Raw genomic sequence first — 21,027 nt, forward strand, 5'->3', positions numbered from 1 at the left:
AAGATTTGCCACGTGGAAAAAGAGGTAGCCTTGTTCTGAGTGCCTCCATTGAAAACTCAAGACCACAGAGCAGAGTTACAAGAAGTATTTTATTGCAGGACAATATGAACTTGCTCTTAATGTAATTGTCAAATAATGCAAAATACTATTGTGGGACATGGTAAAGACCTTGTTTTAAGAAATATTAAGGTAGAGAGATGAACATTTCTACAGACAAACTCAAGTCACTCATTTATTAATTTATGCAACAATGTCCCTTGATGGCCCACCGAATGCCAGGCAGTGCTTTAGGTGCTAGGAAAACCACAGTGAACAAGGACAACTCTTACTCTCACGCACCTTGGGAGTAGATTAGAGCATCAAGTGGAGGTTGGATGCTGTTGGGACAGCTGTTTCCTATCCCTGCTATCATTGTGACCCTTGGATACTGGGATTTTGCAGGTATACAGTGACGTGGAGAGAAGGGGACAATTGGCCTGTTTTTGCCCTGCAGGTAGAGTCTCCCTCCAGCCTGGCAGTTGTAGGGGAGTAGAATTTGGTGACACCCTAAGTGTGTCTCTTTAATATATTAATTGTTTCAAGCTGGTTATTTTCTAAGAAAAAGCAGACATGAGAGAAAGACTGAAAACCAAGTAGGAGTTGCCCTTTTGTAAGAAACACTTATATTTATAAGGGAAATCTCCATTTGTAAGGATATCTCCCTCTCTGTGCCTCCTTCTCTGTGCCCAGAAAGGATGATGACCAAATCTGTAGAAATCTCTTATCAAGGGAGACCTAAATCTGCATCCCAATCACCCTTGTTTACTGTGATTCCCCTGGTAACCTCCAATAACTGACTCTCCCCATCCTCAACCTCCTCTTTTGTCTTTACCCAAGAATGGTATTTAAGGTGATGGCTTTGGTCATTTTGGTGAGTTACTCAATTTTTATGATCTCTCCTATGTATACCCTTTATTAAACTTTTCATTTTCTCTGGTTAATCTAACTCATGTCAATTTAATTCTTAGACCAGCCAGTAGAACCTAGAATGGTTAGGGAAAAATTTCTTCCTCTCCAACATAGGGAATGGTCCTGGCATTAGAGAATGGGTAGTGGAGGGAATCTCCAGTTCCCTGTGAATTTCTTTCCCGAAGAAACTCTCTTTGGCCAAGAATGATTGCCCTCCCCCAGTGAGTTTCAGGTGGTGATTATTCTGGGAGCTGGATTTCTGGGATAGTTGTCCAAGGGCCATCCCTGGAAGATCATGGGCTCCAAACCATAAAGACCTCTTGCAAGCTTCTTCAGGGTGAGCAGGAAGATTCTTGCACTCATGGAAGGGTGATGGTAAACAGGATTATGTAACCTTCCCCTTCCTAAAATACATCTCTTCTTGCCCAGAAGGGAGTCTACAATCCTCCCAGGCAGCCTCTCTTAAAATGCAAACATTCCCGACATGAGCAGTAGTACTACTTCTATTCAAGCAGTCAGCAGTTTCTAAGATTCACCCTCCAAAAATCTCATCTGTTCACCTCTTCTCTCTCCATCACCTCCACTTCTTCACCTCTTGCCTAAATAATTGCAATAGCCTTCTGGCCAGTCCTCCACTACCTCTTATTATTCATCACACCCATCTGTTACTTCACAGAAGTTTGCATATCAGACTCACCGTGAACCAGAACAAACCAAAAATAGAGCTTGCAGCAGAGAAAGGTTTATTGCAGGGTTTAGCAAGGATGATGGGTGACTCAAGAGACCCAAAATCCCTGATGGTTTTCAGGAAAAGTTTTTCTAGGCAAAATTTAGGGTGGGGGCTGCAGGGTGTGTGACTTTCTTCTGATAGGTTGGTGCTGAGGTAACAGGGCTGTGCTCCAGGAATCTTGTGCCCAGCCTGAAGTTGCTGTCCTCCACCTGGGTGGGGGCCTTAGTCCCTGCAGAAGAACTAAAATATATTATATGTATATTCCTTGGGGAGGAACCAGGACTCTGCCCCAAGGCTACACTATTGTTTCCTTGTTTCTGGATTCCTTCCATTACCTAATTGGCAACTACTTGAATCTGCCCTTTGGAACTCAGGGAAGGTGCAAGAGGCTGAATGACGCCTGTTTTTTACAAAGAAGAAATGGGGGACACAGAAAGGATCTGTAACAGAGAGGATCCCTTAGGGTCCTGCTTCGTTTCACACCCATGCTTTAAACCTTCATTGCAGTGGTCCTCCTCAAAAGCTTGCCACTCTCTAGTTAATCTCTAGTTAATCTTCAGTGGCTCTCTATTGCTGAGGGCATGGTTTCTAAAGGGGAGTGCCCATGTCCCAGGACTCTGGGAAAGCAGTACTAGAAAATCTATGGATGTGTTTTTCTAAAAAGTAGCAAAATCTACTGTTAGAACCCACATATAGATCAACAGGGGGGTCCCTATCCAGTCCTTATGTTAAGTTGTCACTGTCACTGAGGGCAGGTGAGATATTTACAAGGAAAGGAGCACTCACAGGAGTGGCAGTGTGCCCCTTGGATTTGAGGTTATGCTATCTAAACTATCTAAACCTGCCTCCTCAGATGGGCAACTGACTTTACCCAAGGAAAAAAAAAAATTCTGCTGATGGAAGATAATCCTCATTCTTGCCAGTATGAGCAAACAGCAGGGTGAGAAGGGGCTGATACATCCCTTATATTTGTCCTTCATCAGCCCCATTACAAAGTAATAGCAGTAACCCTAACAGTAACCTAAGTAATGATAATGAGACAGGCTGGGACCTGGGAGCGGGGACCCTAGGCTATAACCCCTCCACTGAGACCCAACAACAGAATACAAAGAAGCTATAAGGGACTAAAAATAACTGTGTGCTTGTGCAGTTATGAACAATTAAGATACAAAAAGACCAAAAGCCCAAATGATGCAGGAAAATGGATGTAGGGCGTGAGGAGGGCCGTGTCCCAGGCTTGGGTTGAGCCCCTGGGACATGCCCTGCCAAGTGTGGGTCCTTGGCTTTGACAGGAAAGAATTCAAGAGTGAGCCACAGTTGAGAAAAGGTAGATTTATTTAGAGATACATCAAGAGGCAAGAGAAAGGCCACGAGGTGTGGAGGTTGGGCACTCAGATTAGAGTAAAAGTAGGTACACACTCCATAGACAGAGTGCGGGCCATCTCTGAAGAGGGAGAAAGAGGGCGGTGAGGGGCAGTGTTGCCGGTTTTATGGGCTCGGTGGCCTCATATGCTAATAAGTGGAAGGACAATCCAAGCAGCCTGGGGAAGGGGCTGGAATTCCCAGGAAGTTGGCCATTTCCCACTCTTTGGTCTTTTGTGGCTAGCTTTGGGACCGCTATGGTGCCTGTGGGCATGTTATTCACCATGTTAATATATTACAATAGAGATGTAATGAAGCTCGAGTTCTTCTAGAAGTCAAGTCTCCCACCATCTTGAGCCCTCAGCCATCCTGATGTTAACTGCTGTGTTGTTCCTTGAATGGCTGTGCCCTGCCCCCTTCCTGTCTCACAACTGCCAATTCTGAGGTGTCAGGTTCAAAAGCAGGTACTGCTCATGATCCCTGCGCGCAACACCACAAGCGGGTGGGTGGACCACCTACGCACCCCTCCGGCCCAACCCCTGGACCCGCCCCTACTCTCACCCCATTTAAGGGACCACCTTGGCCCCTCTTCAGGGAACCTGTGACTTGTTTTCACCTCCTCATGCTACAGCCCCAGTAAATCCTTGCCTGAATTTCTCACCTGGACTCTTTTTAATTTCTATTGATTAAAAAAGCCAAGAACCCTGGTCATTAACAATCATAGCTTAAGTATATCTGATTAGGAGGTTAAAACATATTTTAAATCATTAAGAAGTCTATTGTGAACAATTTGTTTACATCCAACACAATTAAAAACAAAAACAAACCCTAAGATGACATCCTTCAAATATGAACTGGCTTGAAATGTAATCTAATAGTCATATGACATTCACAACAAATTTGAAACCAAAGTAGTCACCATTTTATAAAAGGAGATAAATGAGTAGTGTGTGTGTGTATATATATGCATCAACTTTTATTTCAATAAATAAACATTTGAAGGATATATTAAAAGCTAATAAAATTTGTTAAAAATGAGGCTGGGGTGGTGAGTGAATGAGGCTGAGGTGGGAGAGAGACTTTTCAGTTTATACTTTTTAAAATCATGGTGATTTGGGAACCAAGTGACTATTAACTATTCAAAATGTTAAATGAAGAAATTAGCTTTGAGAAACATGATGTCAAACTGTAATTCTTTAGCAAAATTTAGAGTCACATGATAATCCAGGTCTTTGCAAAATCCCACTGAAATTAACAACAAACTATAGAAAACTTCTTTGCATTTTCTTAAAAATTACAAAGACAGTAGAACGTGTAATTTAGGTGTAAACAAAGACACATGTTGGAGATACATGCTCAAAATTGTTTTGCAGACAGTAGTGTCTGAACAGAAATATTTGGTGTTGAATATCTGGAGGACTGAGTCCAAACACTGGAGGCTTCTCTTCCAAACATTCCCAGACTCCAGTCCTTCTGTTCCCCAGTGAAATCTACACTCCAGCCCCATTCTGGTTACCTTTGACCCACAACTTGCAACAACGTGCCCTGGAAACCAACCCTTTATCTATAACCCAGGATGCCAGCCTGTGATAAGTCAGATTTGTAGGAAGCCAGAATGCCACCTCTAGTGACAACCCAGAAAGCTAAAGAATAACTTCTGTAACAATGGACCCCAAATGGCCAGGACTTGATTAAAAACTAGCAGCTTCCCTAATTGTTGTCTCTACTTCCAACTGAGGACCAGCAAGAGAAAGACAAATGGGCACCCCTAGCCCATCACGTAGGGTATCTGGCTTCTAGTTAGCACTCCTACAGCTTCCTAAGGCCAGCAGCCTCCAGTCAGGCCAGACCTGAAACCTTCTCTTTTTTTCTACCGTAGAGCTTTCTCATCCTTCTCCTTGCCTTTGAGTTTCTGCCTAACTGTGTCTCACTTGTTTGGCCTTTACTTCCAGACCTGAGATGGGGTTGCCAGGTGTCCAAACCTCACAATACAAGCTGCTCCTGCTGCCTGTCTTACCCTTCTCCCTCTCCTCCTCTAAAGTGTCCCCATCACACTGGGGGATAAAGCTGTTCTCTGTACCAGGCTAAAGTCCCACGTATCTCTCTATCTTCACTTCCTGTAATTCCCTTCTCGTACCACTCTCCCATCACAGTGGCCTCATCTCAGCTCCTGGAATGTGTTCAACTTGTCCCCATTCTAGAGCTGCTCCCTTGCCTAGAACACTTTGCTTCCTCTACTCTTATTCATCCCTCAAAGTCACCATTCAATGTCACCTTTTCACCTTCCTAAAAAGGACTTTCTTTGACAATGTTGGGTCCTTTGCCAAAAGTCCATTGACAGATGACTGGAGAAAGAAGTTGTGGTATATATACACAATGGAATACTACTAGACCATAAAAAAAGAATAAAATAATACCATTTGCAACAACATGGATGGACCTGGAGATCGTCATACTACATAAAGTAAGCCAGAAACAGAAAGAAAAGTACCATATGACATCACTTATATATGGAATCTAAAAAACTGACACAAATGAACTCATTTACAAAACAGAAACAGACTCATAAACATAGAAAACAAACATCATTACCAGGGGTGAAAACAAGGATGGAGGGATAAACTGGGAGTTTAGGATTTGCAGATACTAACTACTATACATAAAACAGATAAATGACAAGGTTCTTCTGTATAGCACAGGGAATTATATTTAATATCTTATAATAACTTATAATGAAAAAGAATATATATATATATGAAACATTATGCTGTACACCAGAAATTAACACAGCATTGTAAACTGACTATACTTAGGTAAAATAAAATAAAATAGACTTTCTTACACACACCCCTCCTCTCCTGCTTATACTACCTAAACGAGGTTCCCCTCTTATTTTGACTTAGGTGTTTCACCTACAGTACACATGTTGATGATTTATGATGGAATATTTATGTTAGCTATTTATGTGTTTAATGCCTGTTTTCCCCAAAAGGATGAAACCTCCCTGAAGGCAGGGACTAGGTTTACTTCCTTCCACTAGTGTGTACCAGTGATAGAGCACAGTGCTCTGCATAAAGGAGGTACTTGATAATCATGTGCTGAGTGCATATGTGAGTGCTGAAAGCATAGTCATGTTACCAAATACGTGCTTGACGTCCTTCCGTTTGGAGTCTTCCCAGACTCCCCAGACAGAACGTAAACCTCCTCCTCAGCTCCCAGCATGCCTTGCACATGGCTTTATTTCAGCACATGGAGTCATGTTGTAGTTATTGACATGGATCTGCCCAGGACCTGTTTATGAAGCCCAGACATATTTGTTCTACAGCCTAACACAGTGTCTGCTGTAAATGGATGTGAGCTGTGTTAACTCACTGACATAATGACTAATGCTGTGTGTCAGTGAAGGCATTCTTCATCAAAGGACCTTCTCTCTGGACACAAAATCACACAAGAGAAAGCCCTGGGAATGATGGCAGTGAGGAGGCAGAGGATTGCGTGGTGGGGTGGGAGGCTGGAGGGGATGGTGAGGGGAAAGGTAAGTGACATGAATGTACGGAGTATAAGTAGGTTAATGTTTAAGAGAAAAGAAAGACCCTGGAATCAAAGAGACATGGATTCAGCCTTGTTCTATCATTTCTCAGTGGTGCTCTTGAGAGATTAACTTACATTATCTCTCAAAGCCACGGCTTCCTCTTCTGTAAGATGGACATGACGAATTGTCCTCAGATGCTTCCAGTGAAAATTAGATGAGACAATGCGTGAAAAAATTTTTTTTAATTTTATTGAGAGGCAATTAGGTTTGTTTATATGTTAGTTAGTTAGTTTGTTTGTTTATTTATTTATTTATTTAAGGGAGGTAATGGGGATTGAACCAAGGATCTCATGCGTGTTAATTTAAGCATGCAATTTAGCACTGAGCGATACCCTTCTCCCATCAAATTTTAAAAAATATTTCCTAGGATACAGTTAGCACTCTGTAAATGTTAGCAATGTTATCATTAGTAGAGTACAAAATTGCCTAATTTATATTTTTTCCAGGGTTTTTGGTTTTGAACAAAATTAAGAAGTGCTAGTATTTAGATGACTGAGGGAATCAAAGATCATCCTGGCCTGGACAGTTACTGCAGAAATTTGCATATGAGGCGGGGTTTGTGGAGAGGAAGGTGTGCAATTGACATGCACGTCATTACATGTATAGAACCACATGGTAAATGTCCGCAGGACGTATCCATTCATCTATCTTTTTTCTCCTCCTTCCTCCTTCTTTCCTTCCTTCTTTTCCCTCCCCCACCCCCCTTTTTTTCCTTCTTCCTTTCAGTTAGGACTAGAAGAAGCAAGAGAACTTCCCAGAGAGGGAGGGAAACAGAAGTCTAGCTTTTGTGGATCATTTCAAATGCACAAAGCTCAGTTCCTAAATGAAACCCTGAGCCATAAGGGCTGCAGATGGGTGGACTGGTGGTCTGAGATATCCAGGGGGTGTGGAGTTTGCTCTTTTAGAGAAGAGTTAAAATATAATAATTGAGGGAAGCAGCTGGATCAAAAGAGATGATTTGCTAGGCAGTTTCAAAACCCGAAAGTGCTTAAAATGCAAACCACAAAATGAAGAGAACCTTAAAGGTTAATGAAAACCTGCAACAATAGACAAAGGAAATGAAGAACTGCAGCGGAGCCCTCCTCCCAAATCTGTTAAGCAGTCATCCCAGCGTCCTTCCGAACAGGAACGCCATCCGCATCCAGCTCCGTTTATTCTGCCTTGGAAGCGCTGAAATAGGGACAAGATGCTAAGATAAAATGCATCGGTGGCTTCTCCCTTCACTAGACCGAGATTAAAGACACTGGTCCCTCCAAACACTGCTGAGACAGCACTGGCTGGTGTAGCGACGCCTGGTAGGTGTCCCCTGAGGGTTTGTTGAATGAATTAGTGTCTAGCCAGTTAAAACAAAACAAAACTCAGGCATTTACTAAGAACCAGAGAGGACAGGAGTAGAGAAACTGTGTGGTAGGTCGAGGGTAGAGCCAAAAATACTGGTCCAGGGAAGACACGTGGACCAAGTCAAAGAATCCAAAATGATAGGGGTGACAATAAAATTTAAAGAGCAGTGACAAGGAGGCTGGCAAAGTCGAAGTGGCCAGTAGGTTCTGGATTGAGAGGGGAGAACGCAGTGCTGTAGAGAGTACAAGTTCACGATGCAGGGATTCAGGAGTGTGTCCAAGTCTGAGAAACAGGAGGACATTCAGCCCCAAAGAACAGGAGTGGAGACAGGTGGGCGTGGCCTGGTGAACGCAGGACAGTAGTTGCCTCCGCATGTTTAGAATTTAGACTTCATCCACCTTAGCCCTGTTTCTATCAGGATGTGTTTTTATTTTTAAATATTTTATTTATTTATTCTTATATTTTAATTTTTATTTATTCTTGGGGGAGGAGGTAATTAGGTAATTACTTTTAGGGGAGGGACTGGGGATTGAATCCAGGACCCTGTGCATGCTAAGCATGTGCTCTACCACTTGAGCTGTACCTTCCCCTCATCAGGGTGTGTTCTTAAAACAGCATTGTGTTCCCTGTGCTGTAGTCTGGTAATGAATGTCTGAAAATCAGGAATTGTGACTTCCGGCCAGTGCCTTGTTCAGCATCCTTTGAGCAGTCACTGAACCGTGCAACAGCCAGGGCGTGGGCAGGACAGAAAGGCCACCACACAGCTGTCAGGAGGCTGGTTCAAGGCCTGACTCCGCAGCCAATTCACGTGTGGCTTTGGATAAACCATCTAGAGGCTCTATGTTTTAGTTTATGTACCAAGAAGATGCCCATAAAAGACATGACTTGCTCCTTGGGCTATTGTGGAACCCAAACGAAATCCTGCAGATACAAGTTCTTTGAACATTCTAAAGCCTTATTCAGACATCATGACTTATTATTTTAATTTACCAGCAAGACATCCAGGTTTTCAAACTATTACTTAGGCTGTGAGTCAGCCCCATCCTAAAATTATATAATTACTTTCCTAGAACTGAATTTTGTTGTTTTTGGTCCATTTGGTTTGGTTTTTCTCCCTAAAGCCTAGCTTTCTCCTGGGAAGCTGGTGGTTGGCCTGATCCAAGCCTGGCGCGCGTCCTTTTCTTTACCTGGCACCAGACTTCCGCGGCTTCGGAGTCAGATGCTCTGGTGAGCATCCCTCCAGTGCAGGCTGCACTTCCCCGCTCTCTCGCAAGCTGTCAGGACAACAGGAAATTTTAGAGTTGGCATCAGAGTACAACCTAGCCACCCTGGACGCTGTTTCCTCCAAGAGAGAAGCTTAGCTGACTGTAAAGGCGAATGGAGGGTAATTCTGCGGAAAATCGCAGGGAATTGGCCCATTTGGTTGCCATGTTATGGCGATCTTGTGTGCATTGGGTGAATTGATTTTCAATGAAAACATCACCTCTGTCTGTTTCTTTTTTTTTGCTGACAGCACACAGAAAGAATGCTGAGCCAGGGGAAATGATCGCAAAGCTTGGCCCGTGATCTCCTCCACACCCAGTCTCTCGACCGTCTCCCTGCAGGAGCGGCCTCTGAGGCGCAGCTCAACTGCAGTCTGATTACAGAGTTGCCCTTTCACGCTCTCCTCTCCTCTACCTTTTTACCATTGTGCTCTCTCCGGATGGTCCCTCAAAATCTTGCTTTTATGAAAAAGTCTGCAATCGCTAATTAAGCCTTAAAAATGATCTAGAATGCAATGAGCTCAAACAATGAATCAGGAGGCTTGGTTTCAGCCCTGAGTTTCCCGCTGTGCGTTTGGGTGGCGTCAGAACTGTCTCTGAGGCCCAGCTGCTTCCAGAGTCAATCAGATGCAGGACTCTAACACTACGGCTTTGCTACTTGCCCTATGTGCTTGTGAGGGTCAAGTACAATTACTTGTACAATTACAAGTACAAAATAGATACTTTGACAAATAGAAAGTTTATAGTGATTTAGAGTAACTTCATTATCACTGCTAGTGGCAGCAGTAGCATTTGCACTGGTAGTAACAGCTGTGGTAACATTGGTTAGTGGTCTTTAAAGACTCCTAGATTCTTGTAAGAGAAGGAATCAGTTTCTCGTCAAATATAGTAACAGTGCATTACCTATTAACTTCATTATGACAATTACCGTTTTACTTGCTTCTTCCTTTCTGTTTTCTCTAGGGCACTTCCTGGAGCATAACTAATGTCTCCCCCTCCTCTTCCATGTCTCCCCCATCCAAACCTGCTCTTAGGGAGTGATCTGATTTCAATAAATCTAATGGTAGATGTGATGTAGCAGAGTGAGGATCCCAAATCTAGAGAAAAAAAATGAAAAGGAAGGAGAGAGGCCAAGAAAAAGAAGGAGAACATTATCTCAGACTTAGAACCTCGTGGGAAAAAAAAAAGAAGAGAGAAAGACAAGACGGTGCTCAATGTCTCACCAGGGACTTCCTCCTTCACTTCCAAAGAAGTGGCCAGTGGTCATTTTCATGGCCGGCTTAGAATTCTTCACTATGGGAAAAGATGGCTCTTCTAAAAGTCCTGACAGGATTTGAATAAAGAGGAGTCTGCAATTCAGAGTGAAATCTCTGTCATTTTACACAATTAATTACTCCTTCCACGTTGGCTGTAGGCTGCTGCTTCAGAGCCAAGGGAGCCGCAGGACGCACCGAGGCTCCCTGGGCTGAATAGATGGGCTGTGTCCTGGTGATCAAAATTCCTTTCCGAGTTATTTCCTGAAATGGTATTTTGACACCTGGGTCAAATGTTAGCTTTATGGAGTTCCTCTGTGACCATGCAGATAGGCAATGGGACGTGATTTCCAAGGGAGTAACTGGGAAGTTCATTGCTGCTTGTCAAATTGGGTCAGATAAAGGGAAATGTTTAAGAAGCCAGACTTACTCAAAAGTCTAGTTTCAGTTTTAGTTGAGGAGATCTCCGTGGCATAATTCCAGATTTCACTGTCTACAGCAGAGCATTGTGGGACTCAAGTGAGGCAAAGAGAATTCCATACCTTAAGGCTAGAAGGACGCTAAGTCCTAGGGACTGTCTTTTTCAGATGTCTGCCACTGGAAAAACATAATCATCCCCAATTTCCTGATGGGGAAACTAAGGTGTAGAAGCTGAGTTACTCACAATCGTGCAGCCAGTGGGTGGTGGCCATCAGTCTCACACCCAGGGCTTCACCCCAAGTAGAGCCGTGCCTCTAACTTTAACAGCTAGGGCTATATTGCAAGGAACAATGACGTACTCTTTACTCTGGGCTAGAGAAAGATCTAGAAGTCAGGCATCCTTGGCTTTCCTATTATAAACGTCAGAGTTTTCTCTTTACTCATTGGGTCAGCCCCGGGAGTTGGCGGACTAGGAAGCTGTCAACAGGATGTGAATACCTTTTCAGCCCTTCAGGATCTCCAAAACTTGAAACACTTTCACCCAGAGTCAGCATCTCTCTTTCTTCATTAAGTGAGAAGACTGAACATGCAAATCCTTGTGTGGCACCTGGTTAAGAGAACAGGTGTCATATAGGAACACCCAGGACCAACTTGGCTTTATCACCTACTGGTCGTGGGCTCTTGGGCAATCATTCGTGTACCACCTAGTTTGCTTCATTGTTAAACAGTAGTGCAACATCTGTCGAATGAAGTTTGTGACTGACTCAGTGAGCTCATAAATGCTGGCCTATAAAAGAGATCCACTGATTCCATTCTTGCCAAGATGAAGAAATAGGGCAGTGCATGGTTGCCTCCCCCTGATCAACTCTTGAAAAGCTGTAGAAGTTAAAAGCTAATGTGATTTCCAGGAACTAGTAACAGCAATGAGTGAGGAATCTCTGGGGAGACTGGAGTAGTGGGAGGTGCATCAATACAATTAAAACTGGAGGAAAAGTTTATCTTCTGCTTTGGCTTCTCCCAGCATTAGCATGGCTTCGGACAATCATCACCTGTAACTTTGCGTCATAAATCTGCAGCAAGAGAGAGTCCAGGCCACCGGGGCAGCGCAAATGCCTTGCTGAATAAGTAACTGAAAAGCAGATTGCAAGGGGCTGGTTGCCTTGGGCATTCATTGCTACCTCCGCCCTCTTCTCCATAGGCAATCAGCTGGTGTATTCGTTTTCTATTTCTACTGCAAGACAAATTAGCACACACTTAACAGCTAGTTCTGCATGTTAGAGTCCGGGTCTGCCATGGCTCATTCAGGTCCTCTTGTTCAGCCTTATCAGGCTGAAATTAGTGTCAGCAAGGCTGCGTGTTCCTTTGGAGACCTTGTCCAAATTCAATTCCTTACCATTTGGGGATGGAATTTGCTATTCCCTTGCTGGCTGTCATCCTGGGACTGGTTTGAGCTCCCAGAGCCTGCCTGTATTTCTTCTCAGGCTTTCCATGTGGCCCCTTCCAGCAAAAATGAGTTGAGCCCCTCTCTCACTTCAAATTTTTCCAACTTCTTTTTCTGCCAGGTCTTTTTTGATTCAGCCAGAGATAGTTCTCTGCTTTTAAGGGCTCATGAGATTAGACTGTGCTCACTTGGATAATCCAGGACAGTCTCCCTAACTGAAGGTCTGTAACTCTAATTACATCTGCAAAGTCCCTTTTGCCATGTAACATGTTCCAGGAATTAGGGCGTGGACGTCTTTGGGGAGATCGTTCTGCCAGCCACAGCTGACAGGCACATAGGCATATTTTTCATGTGAAGAGCTGGGCTGTTCCATCACCTGCTCTGAGCTAATCGCTTCCCTCGTGTCTGATCTGGATTCTTCTTCTTCTGCCTTCACCCGTCAGTTGTTTCCGCCTTTGAATGTATTTTTAAACTCCCCGATAGCTCATTGCCCAAAGCCGGTAAGCATTTTCTAATCCCTGCCTCCATCTTTTAAAACCCCTCTGAATCCTATGCTCCCTCTTATACATGCCTTTCTCTCTCTCTCTCTCTCTTTTTTGGTCACGTTCTCCCCCAGATAACTTTCTCCTCTCATCTCTCCTATTCTCTCATCTCTTATTTCTCAATCCTCATACAAAGTCTTTGGCCTCCAACAAGCCAAGGGAATTTCTCCACCAAATGTCATCAATGACTTCCTAAATTTCTAACCCAAATGAATAAGAATTCATGATTATCTTATGTAAAACAATGTTTATTTTTATTTTTGATGTTACCCATGATATCTTTCTTTTTTCTAAAATTTTATTTCATTGAGTTATGCTCAGTTTACAATGTTGTGTCAATTTCCAGTGTGGAGCACAATTTTTCAGTTATACATGAACATATGTATATTCAGTGTCGCATTCTTTTTCACTGTGAGCCACCACAAGATCTTGTATACATTTCCCAGTATAATTTTGTTTATCTAGTCTACATATACCTGTCAGTATCTACAAATCTCAAACTCCCAGTCTGTCCCTTCCCATCCCTTTCCACCTGACATCCACAAGTTTGTATTCTATGTCTATGAGTCTGTTTTTGTTTTGTGTTTACGTTTGTTTGTCCTTTTCTTTCTTTCCCTCTTTCTTTCCCTTTTTCTTTCCCTCTTTCTTTCCCTCTTTCTTTCCCTCTTTCTTTCTTTCTTTTATTCCACATATGAGTGATGTCATATGGCATTTTTCTTTCTCTTTCTGGCTCACTTCACTTAGAATGACATTCTCCAGGGACATCCATGTTGCTGCAAATGGCATTATGTTTATGGCTGAATAGTATTCCATTGTATAAATATACTGCTTCTTCTTTATCCAGTCATCTGTTGATGGACATTTAGGCTCTTTCCCTGTCTTGGCTATTGTAAATAGTGCTGCTATGAACATTGGGGTGCAGGTGTCTTTTTGAAGTAGGGTTCCTTCTGGATATATGCCCAGGAGCGGGATTCCTGGGTCATATGGTAAGTCTATTCCTAGTCTTTTGAGGAATCTCCGTACTGTTTTCCACAGTGGCTGCACCAAACTGCATTCTCACCAGCAGTGGAAGAGGGTTCCCTTTTTTCCACACCATCTCCAGCATTTGTCATTTGTGGACTTTTGAATGATGGTCATTCTGACTGGTGTGAGGTGATACCTCATTGTAGTTTTGATTTCACATTTCTCTGATAATTAGTGATAGTGGTCATTTTTTCATGTGCCTGTTGACCATTCTTATGTCTTCATGGGAGACTTGCTTATTTAGGTTCTTCTGCCCATGATGCCCTTCTTCCCCAAAGGCTCTCACCTCCTGTTTTAATGTCCTTCCTATTTCCAGATTTGTCTCATTCCTCTGGCCTCTCATGGGCTTCTCTCTTCTACCTAATTCTTTAAATGCTGGAGTTCCCCAGGGTTCTCTCTGATGTCATAGTCTCTCTTTACCCTACATTCTCTCTGTAGGCAACCTCAGCCAGCTCTGAAGCCTCAAGTTGCCATCAGCATGAGTTTTTAAAATCTTTATTATAAACCCAAGCTTCTAAAATGAATTCCAGATGCTTTTATCAAACTACTTGCTGGATATTTCTACTTGAGTTTGTCACCTTTCCCTGAATCTCTTTTTCCCGTCAAGTATGTATATATGTATTTATGTATGTATGTACGTATGTATGTATGTATCTATCTGTCTATCTATCTATCATCTCATTCTGTCTCTCTCTCTATGCATTTTTGTAAAGAGATGTTATCCCTGATTCCCCTTTCTCTCATTCGTGACATGAAATTGAGACAGGAAGGAGGTAGGGCACAGCCATTCAAGGAATAACACAGCAATTAACAACAGGATAACAGAAGAGTCAACCCCCAGTTGGCCTTGAGGCTCAAGATGGTGGGAGATTTGACTTCTAGTAGAACTTGAGCTTCATTACATGCTCACTGTAACATATTAACATGGTAAATAACATGCCCACAGATGCCATGGCAGTCCCAAGGTTAGCCACAAAAGGTCAAAGTGGGAAATGGCCAACTTCCTGGGAGTCTCAGCCCCTTCTCCAGGGTAGTTAGACTGGTGCGTCTACTTATTAGCATATGAAGCTACTGAGCCCATAAAAACTGACAACACAGCACCTCGCCTCATGGCCTCATTTCTCACTCCCTCGTCTTGGGAGACAGCCTGCATTCTGTCTGTGGAGTGTATAACCACTTTAATTTTAACTTGAGCACCCAACCCCCACGCCTTGTGGCCTTTCTCTTACGTTTTGAAACAGCCTACACTCTATGTAGTATGTATCTTTCTAAATAAATCTACCTTGACTCAGCTGTGGCTCGCTCTTGAATTCTTTCCTGCACGAAGCCAAGGACCCACGCTTGGCGGGGCAGGTCCCAGGGGCTCAATGGAGACCTGAGACACGGCTCTTCTCACGCCCCACATCTGTTTTTCCTGCATCAAAACTAGGGGCCGCATCCTGCACAGTAGATTTTACTTCTTTAGCATCTGTCACGTCTTTATCTACATCATCCTCTTTACTGTACCTTTATAGTAGCTACTATCTACTGAGCTCCTTTGACTGTGAGGCACGGCATTAAACCCTTTTTTGAAATTTATTTCAGTCTGTCTTTGGAATTGTCTTGGGAGGAAGACGGTATTATTTCTATTTTACAGTTGAGGAAACTTACACATGGCTAGGGTAAATGACTTGGCATGGGTCACATGGTTACTAAGTGGCATTCCAGGTCCATCTAGTTCCTAAATCAACAAGCTTTCAAATTTACTGCTGCAATTTCCTCTTTGTACTCTCAGCATCCTTTGTATGGACTTCTGCAGTGTTGTTCTAACCAGTCTCCCTATAACTCTCCTTGTCCTCTGTGAATTCTTCCTCCCCTCATGCAATCAAAATATGTTTGTAAAATGACGCCATCAGATTACTTCCTGGCTTAACACCTGTCACTGGAACGCCTTTGCCACGCTAGAATAATTCTTACCTCTTTAAACAGTCTCCTTTGTGATCTGCTTTTGTCTCCAACTTATTTTCTTGTCTTATCCCATCCACTCCACGTATCAAGCAACTAGCAACTCCCAAACTTGCTTTTTTTGCATTTTGTGCTGCACGTGGGGTCTTTTTTCCTAACTTGTATTCTGGAGGAACTCTTACCTTTCGATACGATTCAGCTCAACTTTTTCACTGAAACTTTCAAACCTCCTGGTAGAAAGCTTTCTTGGCTCCCCCCCCCCCAACCAAGAAAGTACAATTACATGCTCTTTTTGTGTGTGTGCATCCACCATGTCCTGTACATAATTTTTGATTGAAAACAACTTTACTGCACTTATTTACTTATATCTCTTCCCCCTTGTGTTAGAACTATAAGGTTCATAGAACACACATTACCTGTATTTTTATTCTTAATACAGTGTCTCTCGCATGTGAGGAGTCAATGATTGTTAAGTGCTCGAATTCACAAAAGATAGAGAATTGAAGGCCAGACTAAACAGTCTGGATTTTATTCACTAGACAAAAAGAAAAAGAAAAAGGGAAAAAAGACATTGAACCTTTTGGGGCATCTGTTAGCTTCATTTTGAGCCTGACGGCGCCATGCTCAATGCAGATGTAACTGGCAGCGACGTGCAAGATGGATTGCAATGGGGAGAGTGGGGCAGTGGGGGAACTTTGCTGGACCATTTCTGTAGGCCAGGTAAGAGACAAAGATAAGATGGAGGTGGTCACTGATGACGACCTCTAAGACAGTGGCACTCAACAAATGGAAAATGAAGGCATTATAATTGTGCAATAAAACACCCTTTTGGTGTGACATACCCACAGGCAGAGACCACACGGAAAAAAAAAACAAAAAAACAAAGAAAAGTGTCACAATGCTTTTGGATTTTGGAAATGATGGGTGAATAGGAGGAGACTTTATCATGTCTTTTTATACAAGTCATAAATATTCCTGGCACCAATGGAAACTAAAGGCAGCAGCCTGACTGTTTATTTAGATTTTATGGTCCATTTATTGTCTCATATTCCCCCAGTCAAAGATAATTATTTCTTAATTAATCATACATAAATAGCCTATATCCTTTGCAGAACTGCCTACTTAAAAGAACATTTATCACAGCAATTGGTCCCATATACCCAACTGCAAAATCATCCAATTTCAGCTGGTTTTGCTCTAATTGACTCCTGATCATTTTTCTGTTTCCCATGATTTGGGGGAAGAGCAGAAGTTAGAGAAGGTCAGGAAATGGATAACATTTGGAATTATTCTCTGTATGTTGTTGTTGTTGTTGTTGTTTCCTATAAGGAAAAGATGTCTGAGGATAGAAAGAAAAGAAATCTTTGTGAGTTGAGATACTGGCGACTTGTCTTGGAGTTGGTCAAAAGTGATCCTATTTTATCAGCAAGAAAGCCTCCCTCAAGCATTTGCCCAAGAGAACACAGGAATTTTTAGGGCAGTGAGAATATTCTATGTGATACTATAATGATGGATACATATAACACATTAGTCCAAACTCACAGAGTACTCAACACTGAGAGCGAACCCTAAGATAAAACTATGGACTTTGTGTGATTCCGATGTGTCTATGCAGATTCACCAGTTGCAACAATGTATTGCTCTAGTGAGGGGTGTCAATGGTGGGAGAGGCTATGCGTGTGACAGGGCATCTGAGAAATCTTTGTACCTTTCTCTTAATTGTGCTGTGAATCTAAAATTGCTGTAAAATCTAAAATCCTAAAAAATAAAAAGTTTGCCCAAGAAGAAGGACCACCACCCTATTCAGTCTTGTGGAGTGGTATTTACAAATGACCCAAAACAGCAGAAAGGGATCAGTACCCAACTTGGACGGACTGTGTCATCCAGGAAAGAATGTACTGAATTACTGAGTGTTTTATCTTCCTGGATTCCCAAATAAAGATGCAAGAATAGCACTTTGGCATTGGATCAAGGAACATCTACTCATTTTGTCTAGTGGTTCCTCAGTCTATTTAGAAAGTGCAGATCAGCTTTCTTTACCTCTTGTGTACAATGGCTGATTGAAACACAACATAAAAGATTTAAGTTGGTCTAAACTCAGGATATAAGGAGCCAAACCACCTGGGGGCAGTTACTGCCTGGAATAACAAGAGTCCTGGATCTTAGAGAATGTGAGTGAATCCCAGCCCTAGATGAGGAAGAAGTGTAAATGGCAGTAGCTTCAGCCATCTAGAAGGATGCATTCTTCTCTTTGAGAGCAAGGACATTATCTCTTTACTTTTTATACCCCCCCAGCAATTAGCACATTTCATGGCTCTAAATAACAATGACAGTGATAGCAAATATTTTTACAAGACTCATTAGATGCCAGGTACTATTCTAAGCACTTTCCACATATTAACTAGTTTCATCTTATCAACTTATCCTAGGAGGTAAACTTCTGTAACTGTTCCCATTTTAAAGATGAGGAAACTGAGACATTGAGAAGGTAAGTGACTGTACCCAAGCTTACGTAGCTAGTATGTGCATATGCTTAATATGTGTAAGTCACCAGGGATTGCACTGAACTGAGAGTTCAAACATGGACTGAGCCAGATTGTCTCAGCACCCAGGTTACTCCTTGTAGTGCCTTAGATCCAGTAGGGTGATCCCTCCCACCCAAAATATCACTGAGATTAAAGTTAAGAACAAACTCATTCACCCAACCATCTCTACTGCCAGCAAATCCATGGGGATTCACAGGAGTTGACTGTGCCATTGGGACATGGCCGACCCCACTGTTCCTAGTGGACCTTTCTGTGCTTTTCCTCTAAAGAAAGACCTGAGAATGCAAGTTTGTATCCTCTCTCCTCTCCTATACCCTCTGCTCTGTATTTTCCCTGCCTTACATCTAACATGTAGATTGTTCTAAGGATGGGAAATATGCCTCATTCATGTTTATTTCCTTATCCCTTTGTACAAAGCAAGCACACAAAGAACACATGTTAAATAAATATTTTAAAAACCAGAAAGTTTAATGAATTCTTTCAGAGCACTAAATTTTAACTTAATCGTACAAACAAATCTTTGTAAACCATCCAATCTAATTCTTGTCTCACTTAGAAATGAGGAAACCAGAATCAATGGGAGACAACTGATCTGTCCAGTGCTCAGTTGGCTATATTGCAGGAACCTGGAAATTACGCTAATAAGGAACTTTTTTTCCTTCTTTCTCGACTTCTTCCACTTCCTTGCTTTCTTTCTCTCCTCCCTCTCAATGATCATGTATCTAAAGTTGTGCTAAGGGCTCCCTTTTCTTATTTGTCTTTGAAAGTTTGTACTCTTTGCCACCTTCTCCCTATTTCCTCCACTCCCCAGCTCTCTGCAACCACTTTTCTATTCTCTATTTCTGTTGCCAGGTCCAGACTCGTTCTGCTCGCCATATGACAGGCCAGTAAATCGGGAGATGTGGTGATGGAGCAAGGAATAATGACTTTCTTTAGAAAGCCAGCAGACTGAGAAGAAGGGGACTAATGTCCTGGAGAACCAACATCCCCAACTCAGAATTCAGGCTCCTTTAATACTAAAATGGGAGGAGGTGTGGTTGGTTGTTGTAAATTTCTTGGTGTCAGAATCCTTTGCTCTCGCAGCCGTCCACGTGGGTCAGGCCACGATGTTCCTGTAAACCTCCAACAAGATCAATGTCATTTTCTGTTCTACAACTTTTTATCTATGTGTGAATAGAAAAGTATTCTACCCTTAAAGGTCAGAGCCTTGAGAGGCTCTTCTGTATATTTCAGGCTATAGACAACATTCTTTTACAAACGGTGCAGAACCAGCACGACTAAGCACAAGAGACAGAGCCCAGGGTTAGAATAAAGGAACAGACCTAATATGGAGTCAGATTTATTCTTCTCTATTACATTTCTATGGACTTGCCACCCCCTCCCCCCACATATTAGTGGTAACATGCAGTATTTGTCTTTCTCTATCTGGCTTATTCCATTTAGCATAATGCCCTCAAGGTACATCCATATTGTCATAAATGGCAGGACTTCTTCTTTCCTATGCCTCAATAATATCCTATTGTGTGTGTATATCCTGTGTGTGCAGCACATTTTCTTTATGTATTCATCCATTGGTGAACACTTGGTTGTTGCATATCTTGGCTATTGTGAATAATGCTTCAGTGAACATGGAAGTGCAGATATCTCTTTAACTTCCTGTTTTCCTTTCCCTTGAGTGTGTACACAGAAGGAGAATTGCTAGATCATATAGCAGTTATATTTTAAATTTTTTGAGGAACGCACATATTATTTTCCATAGTGGCTGCACCAATTTACAGTCCCACCAGTAGTGTACCAGAGTTCCCTTTTTGCATTAACCTCACCAACACTTGTTTCTTGTCTTTTTGATGATACCCATTCTAACAAGTACAAAGTGATTTGTAACTCGGGTTTTGATTTGCATTTTCCTTGATGATTAGTGATGCTGAGCACGGTTTCATGGATCTTATTTGTATGTCTTCTTTAGAAAAAAGTCTGTTCAGGTCCTCTGCCCATTGTTCAGTCAGATCTTTTTTATTTGTTTTTTGCTATTAAGTTGTATGTGTTCTTTATGTATTTTGGATATTAACCCCTTATCAAACATACAGTTTGCAAATATTTTCTCCCATTTCATTAGGTTGCCTTTTTATTTTGTTAATAGTTTCCTTTGCTATGCAGAAGCTTTTCAGTTCAACATAGTCTTTCTTGTTTATTTTTGTTTTTGTTGCCTTTTGTTTTGATGTCAAGTCCCCCAAATCATTGCCAAGACAAATGTGAAGGTGCTAACTCTGTATGTGTTCTTCTGGTTTTAGGTCTGTAATCCACTTTGGATTGATTTCTGTGTGTGGTGTATGATATGGGTTCAGTTTCATGCTTTTCATGCAGGGGTCTAGTTTTCCCAACATATTTTACTGAAGAGACTATCCTTTCTCCATGATATATTCTTGACTCTTTTGTCATAAATTAATTGACCACATACACATGGGTTTATTTCTGGTTTATTCAATTCCATTTATCTATGCCAATACCATACAGTTTTGATTACTATAGTTTGTGATATAGTTTGAAATCAGAAAATGTGAGGTGCACACATATATTTAGACTTCATAAAAACTTTGTAAACTGAGTATTTTTGTCCCCATTT

Source organism: Camelus bactrianus, chromosome 30 (assembly GCF_048773025.1).
Source record: "Camelus bactrianus isolate YW-2024 breed Bactrian camel chromosome 30, ASM4877302v1, whole genome shotgun sequence".
NCBI classification, from domain to species: domain Eukaryota; kingdom Metazoa; phylum Chordata; class Mammalia; order Artiodactyla; family Camelidae; genus Camelus; species Camelus bactrianus.